The sequence below is a fragment of the Hipposideros armiger genome, unplaced genomic scaffold (genome assembly GCF_001890085.2).
Source record: "Hipposideros armiger isolate ML-2016 unplaced genomic scaffold, ASM189008v1 scaffold_83, whole genome shotgun sequence".
In the NCBI taxonomy this organism is placed as follows: domain Eukaryota; kingdom Metazoa; phylum Chordata; class Mammalia; order Chiroptera; family Hipposideridae; genus Hipposideros; species Hipposideros armiger.
The window spans coordinates 1,847,123-1,867,010 of record NW_017731433.1 but is presented as its reverse complement, the minus strand read 5'-3'; the positions used below and the strand labels follow the sequence as shown (position 1 = coordinate 1,867,010).

Genomic DNA, 19,888 nt, shown 5'->3' with positions numbered 1-19,888 from the left:
AATATGCATTCTTTTAACTTATTTTAATCCTTCTGCTTGAAATTTTGCCTAGAAAACAATAAAATATCTAGATAATATATGCAAATAAATATTAATTTCAGCACTATTTAGAAGAGAAAAAAGATCCCTGAGATATTTGTTTATATAAATACATATCAAAAGGTATTTGCCACCATTAAAGTTATACAAATAATTTTAGGTTAAGATATATTGAGGTGTGTGTGTGTGTGTGCGTGTGTGTGCATGTGTGTGTGTGTGTGACAGAGAGACAGAGAAAGAGAAAGAGAAAGAGAGAGAGAGAGAGAGAGAGAGAGAGAGAGAGAGAGAGAGAAAGAGAGAGAGAGAGAGAGAAACATGCTATTATATGAATATAAAATAGCAGCATGGTCTCAACTATGAAGAGAAACAAACAAGCAAACAAAAGACTTGAACAAAATCAATCCAAATATTAACAGCATTTTTTTTCTGAGAGTGGTGGGGTTATGGTTGCTTTATTCTCTTCTTATTTATACTTTTTTTGTACTGCCAAAACTTTTATTATCCTAAGGATGTAATTCTTAGGAAATCAGAAAAAAATAGTAAAAGAACAAACAACAACATCAACAAAATCTAAGCTTTCCTTAGAACCTTTCATTAAGTGTGTATTATTAAACTAAGGAAGGTATTATATGGTAATTAGTTCAACAGAATATTATTCAAAATATCTGGATTTTAATTCTCACTCTGACTGTTTCTAACACCATGACTTTAGTCTTGCCTATTTACAGATCGTTTGATCATAGGAGATTTATTTAATTCCTCTGAGCTTCAGTTTTCACATCTTAGAAAGATTATAATGAGTATTTCACAGGATTGTTAGGGGGATTAAATAACTTTAAAGGGGAAAGCACCACGCAACTGCCTGACACCCTCTAGGTGTTCTACCATTGTTTGTTGAAGGTAAAACAGCTGGGTGGTTCCACCATTGAAAATCACATTTTTAAAAGTATAGAAACAGCTTTGCTTCACAGTTCTGTGTCACCATCTCCTACCCAGACAAAAGAATATCCTAAATATCTGACCTCTCGAGAGTAACCAACTCCACAGAGCAATAGCAGTGGGAACATTAGTCCTGGCTTCAAATCCTTTTTCTCCTTTTTATTTAATTTTTTAATTCTTTTACCTTTTTGTTGTTTGCTTGCTTGATTTGGGGAATTATTCAGCCTGAATCATGTCCCCAGGATTTGTTTTATTGTTTATGTATTAATTAATGGTGAGCTTTCCTTCATTCTGTATTTGAAGCAATGTATTAAATTCATATAAGAGTTTTTTTTTCCTTCTAACAGGAGGAATGGGATATAAAAAAGGAGGGATATCTGTATTCATTTCTGGATATTTTTGACCTGGTAGTTCCAAAGAACTGCGAAGCAGAAATTAATCCCACTGCCTGTGGAGTTCTGAGGATGAGCAGGGCAGCAGATCTCATTTAGAATCCTCCTTTGCCATCTATTAAGAAGTGAGCATGGCAGAGCTGGCCATGGGGGAGGCTTTTTGATTCTCAATTCCTCTGAACATTGTCAGTGTTTAATCAATAGCTAGTCCGGGCATCATTAAACATGTGCTCTTGGTTCAAGGTCCTCTGATCGGGATGGTTGAGGGAATTTGCTCAGTTTTGCTGTAAAGAGCAAAAAAGGGTGCCTACATTCAGGTTAGCCTACCTAAAAGAGATACAATTTTAAACCGTATAGCATTAAATGAGACCTGTTTTAATGTGTCACATGGAATATCAATTATTCTTGATTTCATCATCTTTGCTTCCCATGCAAGATGAATCCTACTGAATTTGAGAGTTTGCACTTATTAATATATGCTTTCTACAAGGAGAGGGGTTAGAAAATACGTCAGTCACTGGAATGGAAGAAAGTATATTCTTCCACATCTTAATTTTTGTAGTTCGATGATGCCACACAATTTTCAATTGTACCGTGAGCTTAATCAGCTGTGTAAAAAGCGGAACAGTCTGTTTCAACATTCAGAGTGGGGCTTCAGAGGCCTAATACACAATTTTTTCCTTCTAGTTTTAATCCATTGTTCTGATATGTATGTGATATGGCACTTAGCAAAACTGTCACTAGCCTCATGGAGACTAAGAGATGAAATAGTGTAGTTCTTATACCACAGGGTCTCATAAAAGTTATAATGAGACATAAGGAAGATTATTAAATCATTTTCTTTTGGAAATAAGGCTCAGTTGAAATTAGACTGTTTTCAGACTTAAAGAATATTTTAAAATGTGAGTTTGCAGGAAGCAGGGCATTCTCCCTAGACAAAAGAGGACTAATTAATCAGCTTGCTATAAAAGAAAATATTTTCCCTGGAATCCAGGAGAAATGTTGACATCTTGAACATTTTTTAGCAATATACCATATAGAAAATGTTAGAGGCAGAAAATCAATCAAGCCATTCCACTGCAATCATTAAGTTTGAGTCATCTACTTTAGTCACTCTAAGCTAAATGAAGGCAGTCACTGAGATTATGGCAAAGCCAAATGGGCAAAGGCGTTCTTTTTGCTATTGGTTTATAATCTATGAATCCCATTTGGTAGGGGCCAACAGGACAAAGGCTTCTAGTATGTATGAAACCACATAATATAAAACCTTCAAATCAAATTTTAAACACTGTCAAAAAGGAATAACTTTTGGAACCCCTTTCATTTTATTTTATTACACCTACTTGTGTTGTTATTAATACAGCAAAATTTTAGAATTTGATGTAAATTCTTAGAATGAATATTCAAATAATTTTATTGGCTATGATAAAAGTAATTTTAAAACAGTGAAAAATAAAACTACAATATTTAAATGGTCAATATAATATTATTTCTTGTAAAATAAAATTCAGAGGGCTGAGTGTACAAAGGGAAAAAAAAAAAACAACTTCAATTGCCTGACATTCTGTCTCTTGACTCTGATAGTCGAATGTGTTAGGATCTCTCACAAGTCCAGCCTTAATAATCTCTTGACTGGTTCTCCCTGATTCCACATGTGCCTGACCTGTTTTCCACACAACACTGTGATGTGAGCCCTTTAAAGTTTAAATGGTGTGTTTTTTCTTCCTTAAAAACAGACACCTCACTTTTGCATAGACATGTTTGTTTGTTTCAACACCGCTGGATTCAACTGGTCACCTGTGACGAAAAGGCATATCCTGGATCTACCACTTATGTGCTGACTGACCTTCCTCAAATTGCTTAAACTTTCTTTTAACTTTCTAAGTTTCATTTTTTTTCACACTGTGAACACAGTGATAACAATAGCACCCACCTCACAGGGTTTTCTGAGGTTTAAATGAAACAGTGAATATAAAGTGCTTAACACTGTGCTCTGATAGATAACAAGCACTCCATAAATATTAGCCATTTTTATCATTTAACAACATGCCCGTGTTCACACAGCAAGTAGGTGCAAAGCTGGGACGCTAACTGAGAGTTGCTTGGTGCCAAAGCTTATGATCTTCCTACTGAACACTTTGTGTATCAGATGTCTTAAGGGAGAGTTGGATGAATGTTGGCTCTCATTCAGTTCACAGTCAAATCCTCTAACACAGGCTTGTAGTGCTGAATTTCTATATTGTCAATTAAAGTGAGAGCCATAAGATTTAGACCCCAGGCACTGGGGAAGCAAGGTTGACATTCTGTTGTGAAAACTTAAGAATTTGACTTGCATTCCTGCCCAGACAGAAGGCCAACCTACCACAGCCCAGACCAACTAGTTGGGTGTCTGCAGAACGAGCCAACTTTTTATTTTCCAAGAGGGAACACAGAGAATCTTCTGAAGCTCCCGAAGTTGGAATGACATATGACTGTAAATTATCATACCATATAGCCTGGGGAAGAAGTTTAGCAAAGGTTATATGGCAGATGTCATGTCTCTTTTTTTCTGTTTACCTGTCTCCTTCTTCTCCTTAAAAAAGTATAAAGCATACCTCAGTATTCTTACTTCCCCACACTGCCTATTGACTTCAGAGCATTAATCTATAGGGCTGTAAATCCAAGTCTGTGATTCCAAAGTTATGTAATATTTACCCCCGTGAACCCGTTTCACTTTCTTTAAAATGAGAATAATATCAACCTCTTAATGTTGTTGTGAGGATTAGAGATAATATTTTATAAACCATAGTAGTTATTATTACTAATGAACATAGCCAAAAATACTTCCAGATTGCAATCACCTAGATTATAAAGTTTGAAGCTCCGGGTTAATGAATGTGTTTGAAGGCAGAGAACTTGGACTATGCTTGCTCAGCCTCTTGATGACCTGTCAACCCAAAGGACTGAGCCTTGAAGACCTGCTTTTCCCTGGGAGTGCTCGACCCACCAGCAGTCTCAACCCACCCAAACAGTGAGACTGCGGGGGCAGGAGACGTACAGTCTCGATTGTTAGGTCAATGTTTATGTTTTTGTTTTATGGCTACTAAAGAGATGTTCCCTGAAAAGCTTTCAATGTCAGAGCTCAAGTTCCTTTCCTGCCTGTCTCCTTATCTTTGGCTTAAATTTGAGCCTTAATGTGAGCCCATACTTGAGAATGCCACCTTCACCTTGCCTTCAGATCTCTAATTCTCAGAATTTGTATTATTTACTCATGATTCGGAATTCAGCCTGAATTTCTGAATAGTGACCCCAGCCCTTTCACTCTGGATTCGTGTCTTCCTCTGATTGGAAATGACACCCTGGAATCTCACCACAGCTTTGCCCTCTACTCCCATTAATAACCACATTTACATATATATAAATATATATGTGTAAATATTTTGATCTTTCTTATAATAACCATATTAAAACTATATATATTGTTTTATGATGTAGCTGCTCAGCATCAGGCTCTAGGCTCTGGGAAGCTTCAGGTAGTCTTCCCAATTTAGTGATGTGGAATTCCGCCAGAGATTGTTCTCCTGACATTCTCTGTCTCCCTCATGTCTTGGCACTGACAGCAAGACCTAAGATTTCAAAGAACCAATACACAAACCATCTAACTGAATGGTAGGTTTATATCTCTGCTGCATCTGATATTTAAAATATTGTGCACGATGTTTTTGTAAGGAGCCAGGTGATAAAATCTAGGTTCGAATTTAGCTAGTTTTATTCTATTTACATTTCCTCTACTTCCAAAGATAATTTGAGGCAGCATACAGTCTAAAACATATCTATAATAGAACCACTAAACCAAGGGCTTATAACAAAGGGGGGAAGGAACCAATAAAGCAAAAGAAGAATCATGTTATAAAGTGGGATAAAAATAGCTAAAATAGGAGTATAGGTTCTGTAGAGTCCCTACAATTACGCCTTCAATTTAGTGCTGGGTTTCCAAGGAGTCAAAGCCATGCATTATGTAATTCTTATCTAATAAAGAGAAACAGATCATAAGAGAGACAAAAGTGTCCCTACTTCTAAACAGAGCATAATATTGCAAAGATCTTTATATTTTAAATACTGAATGAATACAAAGTAATATAATTAAATTAAACCCTTTATTTTAGTCACATGCTAAGTACTGAGGATACAACAGAGATTAAAGTCTAATGGGAGAGGAAGGCAAGAGAAATCTTCATAATCCATTGTGAGAGTGTGTGTGTTATAGGTATGCCCTTGACTCTATGTGTGGTGGTATTATATAATATTTCACAAGTGCTGTCTTCACCCAGTTTTGAAGTCATGGCTAACAACTCTCAGTTCCTCTTCACAGATGGTTTGCTAAGCTTCCCTTTCAACTACTTCTCTTATTGGGCTATAATATTCCTAAATTACACTACATACATATCCAACTGCCAGAGGTCCCAGATACCTAACGTCCATGGATGCTCTATATAACCTGCCTCCTCTAGTTCCAGCTTGCTGTCACCCTGTCTTTGGTGTAGCCCAATGCGTAACCCTGAGTGACACCTTTCTTTTATTTGGAGCTGTAAATAACAACCAGTTCCGCCATTCATCTATCTGAGTATCTTTATGTTGTGCCCCACCATGAAAAGAATACTTAAATCTTATAAAACAGGGGGTAAATGTGGTTTATAAATATGGGAGTAGATCTGGGAAGTCATCTAAAGAAGGTAATTTCAAACTGAATCTTGAAAGGCAAGTAGGAGTTAGGTAAAGAGAGGTAGGGAAGGGGAGAATATGAGGAGAGAAGGGGGAATATTAACTTGCCAATCAACAAGCAGGTGCAGAAGCAGGGTGTGTCTGACAGATGGAACACTAAGAGGGAAGGTGTAGGGATGTGGAACCTTGCGGCACACTTAGGTAACTGCAAATTTTCAGTGTGTGAGCCTGGATTACGGAGTGTGAACTAGAAACATGTCAGGTGAGATAGAAACAACCAAGAGTCAGCCCCTGACAGTTTTTAAGCCATAGTAAGGAGATTTTGGATAATTCTAAAAGCTGTGTAGAGGCAATAAGGAGCTTTAAGCACAGTGAAATATTTTTAAATTACATTTTCAAAAATATCTGTGGAAGTTTAGATAATGGATTACAGGGGGCCAGTATGAAGAATGATGCCAGCTAAAAGGCAACTGCAATACACCTTTCTATAAGAGATTATGAGGGCCTGAATGAAAGCAGCCATAGGGGAGACAGCTATTTGGAAGATATTACAAAGGTAGAGTCTATTGGTCCTACTGGGGAGCTAGAAGTGTGGAGTGAGAGGAGGAGCCATGAGTGCCCCCAGCTGTACTTGGGTAGCCTGAGTTGTCACTACTCACTAAGATGGGCAACCATTCTATTGTGTTAAATACAAGAGAAGAGGAAAGTGGCAGGGGTAGGGGACTGGGTGGGAAAGAAGACATATTTAGTTTTAGATCCACTAAGTTTCTAAGGCTGGGGTATATGCTCAATGAGGGACTCCGACAGTAGCTGGATCTATGGGTCAAGAGAACAAGGTGACTGATCTGATTTAGTTAATACTGATTTAGACATCATTTACTTCTAGCTAACTATAGTAGGTAAAGCTTTAAAAGTGGAACAGATCACACATGAAAGAGTGGAGAAAGGGCCAAAAATCAGAACTTTTGAAGGTCATCAAAACTTTGGAGGTGGACAGAGGAAAAAGACAACATAAAAGAAGTTAAAGAGCTATCATAAGGATGGAAGAGAACCAAGAGAAAGTTGTGTCCTACTACCCCAGGAGGAGAGAATGTCAAGAAGGAAGGAGAAGTCATTACCTTCGAGACTTGAAGCAAAATGACCGAAAAGTGCTCCTTGAACTTAACAGTCAATAATTGATGGATAACCCTGGTAAAACTAATTTTAGGAAGGAGTTTTATTTTAAGATAGAGAGAAAGAGGTTGATGGTAGAGGAGAAAGAAGGATATAAGATTAGAAACAAGCTTCTAAGGGGAGGGCACGATGTGATTAGACTGAAAAAACAGCAAAGCACTTTTCCTCTGGGTGAAGAGTAAAGCTGACAGCTGAGTTAATCCCAAAGTTCCTGGAGGGGAGTAAAAGTGGAGAGTCCCCTTAGCTAAGGATTTCTGTTTTCTCTGGAATATAAGAGATATATATTCAGTAACAGATTATGAAATCATTGAATTCCAAAATAAATAAATAAACGAATAAACAAATAAATAAATAAATAAATAAATAAAGTCTCTATGATTGTTGTTAGAAAATGTAAAGTTTGAAACGATGTGTCTCTTTTCTTATGAGCATCCAGAAATCTATACTGAGATACTAGATTTGGATTTAAGTTGCATGCTCCTATCTGGCATTTGCAAGCACTTAATCCTTTGCTTCTTTTAGATGTAGGCAACACTAGTTTATGTTTAATGTCTTTTCACACTTTGTACCCAGGGAAAATGTATAAGCTGCCTGAAGTTTGCTGTCTCCAGTGCTTTTGGAAACAGGGAGATATAAATCTTCAACCTAATGATAAATGAGAATGGGACTATTTTATCATACAGTGAAAATATAGTTGTGAATATTTCTCTAAAGCTCTGAAAGCACTAAAAATAATAATAATAATAAAACATGTGAAGCAGGGAGTTGTTAAAAGAATCAATGAATGTATGTTTATTAAAAACCCAGCAACAGAAAAAACCCATCTGATCACCAAAGCAAGTTTATAGCTGCAGTGTCTGACCTTCCATAATTTGATTTAGTCCTATAACTGCAGCTAAGTGTGAATATTAATAAAATTAGCTAATATTTATTGAGTGCTTGCTCTGTTTCAGGAACTGCACTAAGGATTTCATTTCTAGTGTTTCTTTTTCTCACCATCTGCCATGATGGTAAAGCTGAGATATTGCACAGCTCAGTGACGAGCTCAAAGCCGCATAGCTTGTTTATGGTATAGCTATGGCAAAGTTAATATTGTTTCCCAAGATATGCTGTTCTTAGATTTGCATTATTTTTCTCACAATCTTAAATCCCATGCTCTATTTTCATATATGAATAATTTAAAATTAAACTCTTGTACTTCTAGCTTCACGCTATTCAAGATCTCCCATTCTCAATATCTCTGTGCATTGAATGGGTGCTCTAATTGTAGGGAAATAATGCAAGAGTAGATACACAATAATTCTAAATTATTAATTCAAGTCACCATTTATTGAGCATCCACTATGTGCCACATACCGCTTTAATCTCTTTAGATTTAAATTTATCCTACAGAGTGGGTATTCTGTAATACACTGTGAAATTATTCATGAAACATAAGAAAACAAAATTATTTATTGATCAATGTTAGAGTTTTAATATTTGATACAATGTATATTATAAAAATTTTACTTTAAAAATATTTTACAGATGAAACAAGAAAAAAATTCTAAATATTATTGTGAAGGAAGACAGGTGAAGATACTTTTCACATAGAGAGAAAGGAGAAATGAAAAGGTAACTAACTGGGAAGTATGAAGACCACTGGGCTGATCTTTCATTGCTTTGTTTTGTTTTGTTTTGTTTTAACCTCAGATATGGAAGGTAGAGTTCATCATACTGCTTAGTTTAAGGAAAATTGTTATCATTTTCCAGTCCTTGGAAGGAGCTCCCTTGTTTTATTTTTAGTGCCAGAGTCCACTCTCAATCTCCCCCATTCCCTATAGGCAACCATTCTAGTGTATTAAATACATTCCTCTTTATAAGGTATGTGCAGTGTGTAATATTGATTTTCGTGAATTATTATCCTGGCTTTATTAGGTATAGATACAAATAGACAGAGATGACATGGACTCTGAAGATCAGAGGGACTAAGAAACTGGGCCAAGATCACACAACTCTTCTATGATGCAGTACAGTTCAGACAACTCTCAGCCCTACTTTCCCAACTCTGCAAACTGTAGAAAAACTGTAGAAAAAGGGAAGGTTTCTAAATGTATTTGTAAAATCCAAGTAGATGGAAAAAGTTTTTGAACTGGGTTAATAATCAACATTCTGGATGAAAACTTGAGAAGCTTATGATTTTTTTACAAGGCCACTGGTTGGAGATAAGGAGGGCAGGGAGGAAGTGTTTCTTAAATTTAACTTTTGGGAATGAAATTTATCATCTAACCCACAAAAGTGATTATTAATAATATTGCAAGGGCGATGAATCTGATAATGAGTGAGAGGTGCCATCAGCCTGACAAACTAAACAATTTTTTTTAACCTGACATCGCCCTATTCAAGACATCAGCTATAATTTGAAATGAATTCTGTTTCTAATTTGTCTTCATAAAGAATGCAACTAATTGCAAGGTAGTCATAATGAAAGTCTTTAACCTCTTTCTTCTCCAATTTGAGGGTAATCTCTTTGCATTCCCTAGAAAGAATCTTATATTCTTTTCATCAAATAAAATTTCAACATCACTGATGAGAACACTGAGATCAAAACAAAAGAACCTAATGTATGAAGACCATCACATCTAATGGTGTTCTCAATTTTTTTTCTAAGTTTAGCATTATCTTAAAATGTGCAACTCATAAAAATCTGATATAAGAAAATGGATTCAAGCTCAAAGTTTTACTAAGAATATATTTAACCTAGCTTCTAGGTTGTACCTCTGTCTTCTTGCTGCCCAATTTCTGCTTATCTGGAATTAAAATATGATCTCTGACTCTATTATGCTGCACACATAATCACATAGAAAAACCTTCAGTGTTCAGTTCCAGGTAACCATCCTCTGCATCCCCCATTTACTGAGACTAAAAAGAGGCCACTGAACAAAAACAGACCCTGACCACTCCCAGCAAGTGAAAATGAAGAACGCTTGTATTAAAGACTAAAATAATTAAAATGTTGTTTATCTGAGGTTTCTTTGTGCAGACATCAGTGATTTCATTTGTTTACATGTGAGTGCAGATGTTAATAAAACTTATGTGCGGAAGGCATGAAAGAGAGGTAAGCAAACCATGCAAACATTAAAACTTTCAATCATTTAATTATTTCACTCCTCTGGGAAAGCCAATTTTAACAAATAAATCAGGGAAGGACATGATTATGAATGGAGATGTGAGCTGAGCATGTTTCACAAAGTTATTAAAAATGGAAATTCAAGAAAGATTTTGTGAAATATACCAAATTATAGCTAAAACCTTACAAAGTAGTTCAAATGCAAATTACACAGCTAAATACAGAAAAAAAAATGGGGTAATATAAATTATTTTGGTATCTAGCCCCTGGCTGTTAAAAATTATCCACATAGAAAGAGTTTAGTTTACATTATCATTATTTTTAGTAATGCCTACTAAAGTCTGCTTTGTAACAATGAGAAAATCACCAATTAAAGGCTATCAAAGGATAACATGTTCTATAATAGATAATGCTGGCCAAGCCTTAGAGCTAAATACACTATAACAAGTTTGAATTTTACTCCAACAAGCAAACCCATCTGGGTAAAATCCTTATATCTTTTTATATTCTGTTATAATAATAGCTAACATTTAATTAACACTTGCCAGATATTTTACATATGTTGACTTATTTCTAAAAGGAGGAAAACAAAATGGAGGTAGACTAGAGACAGGGTGAATAAAGGAGAGCAGGCCAGTCTACTCAGGCTGCCATAACATAATACCATAGACGGGTGGCTTAGTCAACAGAATTTTATTTTCTCACAGTTCTGGAGGCTAGAAAGTTCAGGATCAAGGTTCAGCAGAGTTTGGTTTCTGGTGAGAGCTCTCTTCCTGGCCTCAGATGGCCCCCGTCTCACTTCCTCCTCATATGGTGGAGAGAGAAAACAGGTTCTCTAGTGTCTCTTCTTATATGGCACTAATGCCATTATAATGCCTCAGGAGCTCTCTCAAACCTAATTATCTCTTAAAGGCCCCATCTCCAAATACTATCACATTGGGACTTAGGGCTTCAACATGTGGATTTGTGGGGACACATAGAAAAGAAAAAAAATATCCAAATTCAGGACCCTGGTAACCAGATATAAGAACAGAGAGGCAGCAGTTAAAGGTGGAAGTTGTGCTGTCAAGAAGTCAAGGGGAAGATTTAGAAAAATAAGTGGTTACCAGTGTTAGAGGCCATCAAGGAAGGTATGGAGGAGCTGATAATTAGGGGGCCATCAGTATCTTTCAGTTGGTCTGAAGTGCAACTATACTTATATAAAACTATATGTTATAATGTGTCATTAATACAACATAAAATTATGGTGAGAAAGAGAGAGGAAGAGAGAAAGGATTTGGCTAGAGTAACCAGAGAAGGCTTAATGGGCCAAGACATTTAATATGGAACATGGTAAGCAGAGTTTTGACAGGCGAAGACTTGAGGTGAGAGTTTACCATAAGAATGAAGTAAGATGCGGAAGTGGAAAGGGCATGGCTTACTTGGAGAATTGAGAGTAGCCAGGCTTGTTGGAGCATATCATAGAAATGTAGGAGAGAAGTGGTAAATTTGCACTTACAGGCTGGTGATATAAGGTAGTTTATTTTTATCAATAGCTATTATGAAAATACACTGTTTTAACCCTCAGCTCTAATTATCAAAATAGAACATAAGAATTTCATTTCATAGTACCTTTATGACTTTTCTTAGTCTATTTTTATATTTATTAGAAATTATTTTAAAACATTTGATTAGGAGTGAAATCAGCCAGGTTTCCCTGAAAACTGCTTTTTCCTTTTTCAGGATAAAAGTTACTTGATCTTTTGAGCTCTCAGACTTCTTATCTCTAAGGTAGGAGATTGGGCTAGATTATTCCTTGAATTTCTCCCAGATATGATCCTACAATATGGAAAACAATATTTTTACAAAAGCATCAAAGTATTATTTTTTCAATAAAAACATTTAAGTTCCACATTCATTTTTATTAAACTGGATATAAAATTCTCACACTCTTGTTTTTATGCTTGGGCTTTCTAAAGTCTAAGTTCTCTAAATACTTTTAAAATAATCACTACACATAATCTAATGAAGCCATAAAAAATGCAGGTTAGCACATAATTTATAAAGAATCAGTAGTTATGGAAACTCCATTAAATTATTACACTTCAGAGACGTAGTAACTGTAAAGTCACTTTGCCCAATGTCTACATTTTACACATGAGGAAACCAAGATGTAGAGAGGTTAAGTGCTTTAAGAACCTGAGCTGAAGGCCACACATCAACTTGGGTCCCGCTGTGCCACTGTCCTACTCCACATGCACAAATTTTAATGGTGGACTAATAAGAACAGAAATATCGCTGTCTTCCCAGTGATTGCTAAATCTAGTTTCCACTTTAAGCTATTGGTTTCCAAATAAAGCGAAATTTGTAAGTATATGAATTGTGAGGTGATATCCGTGTTAATGGAGACCACCAATAGCAAAGCAAATCTGGCAGGAATTTCACATTTGTCTGCTTTCCCATGCTGTGTCTGTGCCCTGTCACCAACCAGGTGCAGCGGGTTTCACTTGCTGTGATCCTTCTCCCAGGTGGGACTGGCTTTCCTGATGCTGACTTTCAGGGGAGGTGACAGTGGGCCAGGAACTGTCACATTTTCAGCCTCTGCACACAGCTATTACGGGTCATTTCCCTTACACCACTTTGTATGACCATCATTATAGCAGAGGCTGACTAGTAACTGCTGGGCATATGTCACCACAAATGCACAGCCCTTAGAGAGCGAACCTGGTTTTAAAGTGAAATAATCTGTAACTCTGTAAGTGTTTGGGGTGCACAGAGTTTACTTTCATGTGACTGTGACTAAAAGAAAGTATAAAAAGCACTGGAGGCTCTAATTCAAAAAGTCACACTAGCGTAGGCTTATGACTGAGGGGCAGAATGGGGCAAAGGAAGGAAAAGAAGGGAGGGAGGAAGGAAGAAATGGTGGCAATTAATTTCAAGTACTCCAAACTAGTGGAATAGTAAAATTCCATAACTTCATCTTCTCTTCTCTGACTCTACCATGGGACATGATGAATTTCTGTCTACTACAATTCTCAGCCTCCTGCCATGTAAAAAAAATCCCAAAGGGAAAGTGATCTAATTTAATTTTCCTGTTCTTAAAAATATCTGAGTTTCCTACAATATAACTCAAAATACAGACCAATGTGAAACTCAGTTTTCTAAGTAAACACGTTCCTTCAAAACAAATAAGCAAACAAAAAGTTCTTGTCCTTAGGCTCAGGTTATTAATCTTTAAATATTAAGTGCTTAAATTCTTCTTCAGCTCATTGTTAACAAGACTGCTATAATTGTGTCAACTGAGATTCTTAAGACCATTCTTTGAAACCAAACTATATATATAATTTGTACACTATGTCAAAATTCTGCACAAGGAGAAGATCACCATATAGAGCTGTAAATAAATTACCGTATTATCAATGTATTTGTACAATAGGAATTGAGCTTTAAGGAATAGAAATAGAAAAAGTAAACCATAATATCCTTATCCAACTCCATTTTGATCTGATCTCATTAAAACAAAACTTGGAAAATTCAAGGGCAGTAGTGGTGAGGAATGAGGAAAGAGCTTAATGATTTTACTAAGAAATAGCGAATAACTACTAGGGTTTAGAAAATTAATTGTACCTGTAAATTTAATTTTGTTGGCTACTAGTGTATTTATTTTGCCTTATCACAAAGACTAGATATCTCAGATTTATATACATCACTACTTTGCAAAATATTTTTTTATATCAGACACAAAAATTCACCAGCTCCACCTTTACCGAAAAATATCACAATTGTATGTAACGATAATCCAGCTGCTCCTAAATATTTGTAACTGAGATAAGTGATAGTGGGAGTTTAAGGATGTTATCAGCTGAAGACCTTATAGGTTGGGGGTGGGGATGGGAAAGGGATTCCTATTGCTAAGACCAAATCCTGCAGAAAGAAAAGGATATTTTGATGACATAACTATGCATGTCCCAACACCTGTGCCTGCTCTAGATACAATCAATATGATGCCGAGTTCCCTGGATGTTAGGGAGTGACTTATATCAGTATTTCACTTGACTTTGGAAAAGTCCTTTTTTTTTTTTAATTCCCTCTCAGAACCTCCGCTTTCTGTTATCAAAATCAGACCTCTGACTAGGACATCTTTAGCTGTTTCCTTTGGCCTGCTTTCATTTCCTGGAAGACATATTTAGAAAAAAAAAAGGGACTATATGTTATGAAACTAGGTGAAATTTGCTGATTTCTATTCCAAGTTTTATAATTACAGTAAGCTTATAAAATACCAATAATTTGAGTAGATGGACTACTTAACAAGCCCTAAATAAATTAAACCAGTGATTAAATTGTGCTGTACAAGATGCTATTCTTTTAATATAATAAGTGGGTTTTTTTGAAGGGACCTGGTGATGAAATTAGTGTTTGTCGATGCCATCTGAGGATCATTATTCAACAACAAAAAAATACTTTTATGTAAATTGCTTCAGCTAAAAAAAAAAGAGCATTTATAAATCATACAGGGAGCATAGTATCTTAAAAATTTACTCTGTTGGGTTTTTTTCTTCTGTGTATAAAAACACATACTCATTTTAAGCAATTTATAAAATTCAGAAACATACAAAGAAGACTTAAAACAATAATACTAATACACAAAATATATCCAAGAACATTTTGTTGTACAAATAATACATAGTAACCTTATATTTAATGTATGTAGTTTTAACTATTCTTGAGCAATTCTGAACTACTTGGCATATAAGCGGTTATAATTTGTGCTTTTAAAATCATGAGGCCAGCTCCAAATCCAGTCTAAAATGAGTGAACATTGTAGCTACTGATTGGAACAGCGCAGAATCCTCCTCCCTTCATTGGGGCCCTGTGCTGTCCTTGTTGTGTATAAACAATAGCTAACAAATCTGTACTTTACCACATATGGCAGAATGATATGCTATGGAAATGTTCACCCATTTGGGGATTCAAATTTTGCTTGTGGATGTTAATTTTGTATACTTCCTTCCCCATCCTTTTGTCTTAGTATTTTCATGTCAAAAAAACCCTATTTTTATTCTAAGAGATAGAATTGTACTTGAAAACTGTCAGCTTCTATAGATATTTTTACAATACAGAAACCTTTCCTTCCTGCCCCTGCATGGGCAGGTTGATTTTCACTGAAAATGGCTTCAAGCTGGTTCTAATATTTACTCACTTAGGCAGGTGCGTTCATCAGCATGAAGTCTGTATCCTGTATAACATTCACAGTGGAAGGTGCCCAGAGTGTTAATACAGCGCTGCTGGCAGCCTCCATTCACCAGCACACATTCATCGACATCTAGAGGAGGAAGACAGATGGCCAGGATTACAATGTCATTCCAATGTCAGCTTCGGAGCAGTGGCACAATATTTCTTTGATTCACGATATGTGTTATATTGTAAAAAGGCACAGACTCTGTGATCACAAATCTGTGCTTGTTTGATCCATTTTGCTCCACAGTGTAAACAAGGATATGTAGGTAGAAACTTTATTGAGCTTTTTAAAGCCAAGCAACGATGAACATAAGGACTGCCTCACAATTTTCTATTTTCACATACTGGTTAATTAGACTGATCTGAGATACAGGTATTTCCTTGGGGCAGGAAAACTGCAGAGAAGCATTACAATGAGCTTCTCTATCTGAAGCAGCATACACTAATAGAAGAACACCTATTGTTTTTCTGATACTGCTGAAAAAGCTAGTAATAGAGTTAAGCCCTTGTTCTACTTCTCATGTGCTATGGTGGACAGGGAAGAGATAAATTAAAATAAATCCATGGCTTGGAGTTCTTGAAAGTACATCAGTACATTCTCTTCATTGATTCAGCTTCTCCCTTTTCAGTCAGAGTTCCACATTTAAAAAGAGGTCAATACTCCTGGTCACCTATCAGGTCAGACAATTAAGTTCGCAAACTCATAGTAGAAAAAGTGCTACATACCTCACTGCTGAATATCACTATGGTCACCTTCGAAGTGCTCCCCTTGGAAAGCTATGCATCAGTGCCAGCATCTAGTCTACTCTGCAAAGCAATTTCGGAACTTTTTTTTCTGGAATGGCCATCAGAGCTCTCGCAGTGTTACCCTTGATGTCCTAAATGTCATCAAATGTCTTCCTTTCAATATTTCCTTTATCTGCAGGTAAAGAAAGAAGTCATTGGGGGCCAGGTCAGGTGAGTAGGGAAGGTGTTCCAATACAGTTATTTGTTTACAGGCTAAAAACTCCCTCACAGACAGTGCCGTGTGAGCTGGTGGTGCATTGTTGTGATACAAGGGCAATTGCTGGCAAAAAATTCAGGTTGTCTAACTTCATTCACATAGGTTTTTCAGCACTTCCAAACAGTAAACTTGGTTAACTGCTCATAAAGTTGGTAGAAATTCATAATGAATAATCGTTCTGATATCCAAAAAACGTTAGCAACATCATTGCAACAAGTTCGCAAATTTAATTGGCAGGCCTCATTTGTCTTACAATCAGTCAAGGTCATAATAAATTAATATAATATTCACTTTCCTTTAAGAAAGGCAAATCAATTTATCTCTCAGAATCTATAATAACTTGTGCCCTACATAATCAATACCTATGTATCTGAAATCACTAAAAGAAGAATATCCACAAACGTTGGGATAGCTTTTCAGGTAATCAGTGGATTAAGAGTCTCTAAATTTTCTTGGTAGGAGAATATTTTTACTCAAAATCTATGTCTTTTGGCACATGTCAAAGTAAAAATCAGCTAGTGGGGTTGATATTAGCATGAGAAAACATGTTTTAGCACAGAATGCACTTGATTTCCCATGCCCCAATTCTAGACATTATGGCAAAGAATATTGAGTGTGAATATTTATCATTAAAATATGTTTTCATAATAGACAATTAGCTTTACATTGAGCGAGATTAATTCCACAGAGCAAAATCCTTACTTGAGAAGATATCCATATTGAGAAGGAATACTATTGCAATGCCTCATTTAGGACTTTTTCATGCTAAAATCATCTGATTTCTAATAAATGTTTTGTACTATAATAAAACTAGAGGAGTTAACCTGAAGAAAGCAAAAAAAAAAAGTTCTTTCATTTGGCAGTGTTTCTTGTATAAAAAAGAAAATATATACATATGAAAAATACATTGTCACAAAATAAATCCCACATTTTAAAATTACTAGTCCACTATTTTGTATATCAAACTGGATATACACAGTTTATCCAACCTAGTATTTTCTTTCTAAAATTATATATTCTGGAGTAGTTTCAGATATTTTTAAAGGAATTTTATTTTAGAGATAAGAACTACTGACTTTTCCTAGCATTAGAATTTTTATTAAATTTTGAGTCTGTGATAAACAAACCTCTAAGTCTTTTTCATATAAACTAATGTCAAATAAGAATTCTCCACTTGTTACTTGCACTTTATGCAGGGCTTTAATATTTATGTTAGCTAAGTTTTTATCTTTCTAGCTTTAAAGTATTATTCCACAGGGATGAGATATAATTTTGAAACTTAATTCTGTCAACCCCTGAATCACATATCCTTCCCAGGTCTTTCATGTTTTAGACATACAAATAAAATTCCCAAGCGTACTATGTTTTAGATGATAAAACACCAAAAATTGCCATCATCAAAAATTATTATAATAATATTGAAGTGTGACAATTAAGTTCACGAACTCGTTGCATAGTTGTTGCTAACCTTTCCTGATATCAGAAATGATTATTCATTATGAATTTGCACCAACTGGACAAGTACTTAATCAAGTTTACTATTTGGAAGTGCTGAAAAGGCTGCATGAAAAAGTTAGATGACTTGAACTTTTCTCCAATTCATGGCTCTTGTATCACAACAATGTACCGGCTCACACAGCACTGTCTGTGAAGTTTTAGGCTAGTAAACAAATAACTGTATTGGAACATCCTCCCTACTCACCTGATCTGGCCCCCAAAGATTCTGTTCTTTACCTGAAGATAAAGGAAATATTGAAAAGAAGACATTTTGATGACATTCAGGACATCAAGGGTAATACAATGATAGCTCTGATGGCTATTCCAGAAAAAGAGTTCCAAAATTGCTTTGAAGGGTGGACTAGGCACTGGCATCGGTGCATGGCTTCCCAAGGGGAGTACTTTGAAGGTGACCATAGTGATATTCAGCAATGAGGTATGTAGCACTTTTTCTAGGATGAGTTTGCGAGCTTGTCTGGCCTCATATGCCATGCATACATATTTAAACACATTAAAATGTCTTAAAGAATGTGTACAAATATAAATAATTAATTCTGAGGAGGGAGTAAAGATATATAGACTGGGTAAAATGCAGGACATGAGTGGGGGGTGTTGGACATGAGATTTTATGATACCTATAATGTTATAATTTTTTACAAGAAAATGCTATTCAGGTATTACTTGTGTAATTAAAAAGTAACTTTATAGAAAGAATACATTATGATGATCTTCCTTTGCCCCTACCCCTAAAACTTCAAAAATTTTCTGACAAAAGAAACCAATTAAGTGTGAAAAAGAAAAATCGTAAGAGTAGACACTGACTTTAAGAATGAGTCATCTTTCAGTACGTTATACTTTATTCATATTCTTAACCTGCCCCAGAACTATAATTACTTTGTTGGAAACACACATGTAAAAATTAAAGCAAACCAAACTTCCCAAACCTCCTCTTGTACTTTGTGTCGGATAATATTGGGAAAATATCTAAGTGTTGAATCTCACTCGCCTGTCACCTTGCCTTTCTGTGACTCAGTTTTCTCATCTACATAATGACTACCACATGTACTATGTTATGATTTATGTTTTCCTCTCCTATTCCTGCATAAGATTTTGGAATACATTACTAATGCCTGAGATTACATGTAGAAATTTTAAAAAATATATTAAAGATAATTTAATTTCACTAAATAGTGGAGCTAACAAGAAGACCATAAAGTGAGAGTGCATGACAGAAACAACAGCGACACAGGAATTCAGAGATGAGAAAATCCATCTGGGCTGGATGAGTGTGATAAGGGAATGTTTGAGGTAAAAACAGAACTGAGCACATGGAGAAGGGACTGAGGGTACCCAAAGGTGCACTGGTTTGAACGTGCAGTGTCTGGCATTTAGCGGTTAGAACTGTCAGCATGGAAAATAAGTTTGGCAAAGGAAGTAAAGTTGAAAAACAAACCTAAAATCTCATTTTAATCAATTTGAATAGCAAAGTGTTCCTCTTCTTGATATAAAATACAATGGGCAGATTGAGACGCAATAGGCTAGTTCACACAGTAGCTAAGCAAACTTATTAACAGTTAAAAAAGCAATCAAGCATTTGTAGAATAGTACCAAATACAAAGTAATTGGTTTGACTTCCTTTTTGTTTTTTATGCTTTCAGAATTCACTGGATTTATTTATTGTTTGGGCGTCATGTAGCCCATAGTCCTCACACCTGGTAGCACATTAGAATCATGGTAAACATGTAAGATACCCATGGCTTGGGTCCTTAAAGAGTCTGATTTAATTGGTCTGGGGTAAGGTCTGAGCATCAAACACTT

At 35.7% G+C, this 19,888-nt stretch overlaps 1 protein-coding gene across 1 annotated transcript in view; it reads right to left on the bottom strand.

Moving 5' to 3' along the window:
- LOC109383447 (multiple epidermal growth factor-like domains protein 6) overlaps nt 1-15,587 on the bottom strand; it is a 157,587-nt gene extending 142,000 nt beyond the window's left edge. The window contains exon 1 of the mRNA XM_019643910.1: nt 15,533-15,587. The gene's annotated coding sequence lies outside the window, so the exon portion shown is untranslated. The remainder of the gene's footprint in view (nt 1-15,532) is intronic.
- Between the last annotated feature and the right edge of the window lie 4,301 nt (nt 15,588-19,888).